Here is a 1,332-nt window from a genome sequence, read left to right as displayed (position 1 = left end):
CCACGGAGCCCGAAAAGGACCACAGCAAGGGCGAGGAGCCTGCTACTGCTGTCGACAGCGTCTCCACCCCTGAGGCTGACAAGGCAGCCCAAGAGCCTCAGACGGAACAGGTGGTCGATGAGTCTTTGTCCAAGGCTGAGGAGCCTGCTGACAGTGTTGCCGTGGAATCAGTCGCAGCTGAGACACCCGTAGTAGAAGCTCCATCGGAAAAGCTTCTTGAGGCCGAGCCTCTTGCGACTGAGACTTCCGGTGAAGAGTCAGCCGCGCAGGAGCCCGTCGAGGAGCTGCCAGTCAAGGAACCGGAGGCAGAGTCTGCTGCTCCCGTTGAGACTACTCCCGAGCCGAGCAACGAAGAAATCAAGGAGGAGCTGCCTGAAGAGAGCAAGGCGGAACAAGGTATCGAAGCTGCTGCGGAGCGTGCTGAGGAGTCTAATGCTCCTGAGACCTCCGAAAAGTCCGAGGAGACTCCTGCCCCTGAGACTTCGACTCAGGACTCTTTGGAGGAGGAGCTTGTCAGCGCGGAAACCACTACGGAGGAGCAGATCGAGAAGGAGCCTGTCAGTGAGGAGCCTCTTAAGGAAGAGCCTCTCAAGGAAGAGCCCGCTAAAAAGGATATTGTCACTGAGCCTAGCACTGAGAAGGCTGAGGAAGAGCATGCAGACGCTGCTCCTGCTCAAGAATCGACCGAAACCCCTGCCCCCGAGGCAGCCGAAGTCAGTCAAGCTGTGGAGGAGCCTACCGAAGTCCAGGTTGCCGAGACCTCTGCCATTGAACCCCTTGCTGAGGTAGCTGCCGCTGAGGCGACTGAGAAGGAAGAAGCTGCCGTGGAACCAGTCACTGAGAAGTCCGATGAGCCTGCTGCAGAGGTTGCACCGGTGGAAGCCGTGGCTGAAGCCACTACCACTGACGACTCAAAGGCCGAAGAACCTGTCTCTGAGGAGAAGCCTGTGGAGGAAACTACCGAAACCCCGGCTGAGGTTGCCACCGCCGAGTCTACCGAACCCGTCCACGAATCCGCCGCGGAGGAGCTCATTATTGAAGCTCCACATGCCGAAGCTGTGGAGGAACCTAAGGAGCCTGAGGTCGAGGAGACAGCGACGGAGGTGAACGCCGTGGGAGAGCCCATGGAGCCACCTGTTGCCCCCGCCGCAGTAGAAGCCGCCGCAGAGGAACCTATTGTGGAAGGCACAAGTACCGAAGCCACTACCCAGGACGAACCTTCCCACCAAGAGACTGCCGTTGAAGAGCCGGCTGAGGAGACTCCTGCTGAAGTCGCTACCATCGAAGCTTCCGCTCCCGAGACCGTTGAGGAGCCTGCTGAAATTGAGGCTG

This window comes from Aspergillus saccharolyticus, assembly GCF_003184585.1.
Source record: "Aspergillus saccharolyticus JOP 1030-1 unplaced genomic scaffold BP01scaffold_14, whole genome shotgun sequence".
Taxonomy (NCBI): Eukaryota; Fungi; Ascomycota; class Eurotiomycetes; order Eurotiales; family Aspergillaceae; genus Aspergillus; species Aspergillus saccharolyticus.
This window is presented reverse-complemented; position numbering follows the sequence as displayed.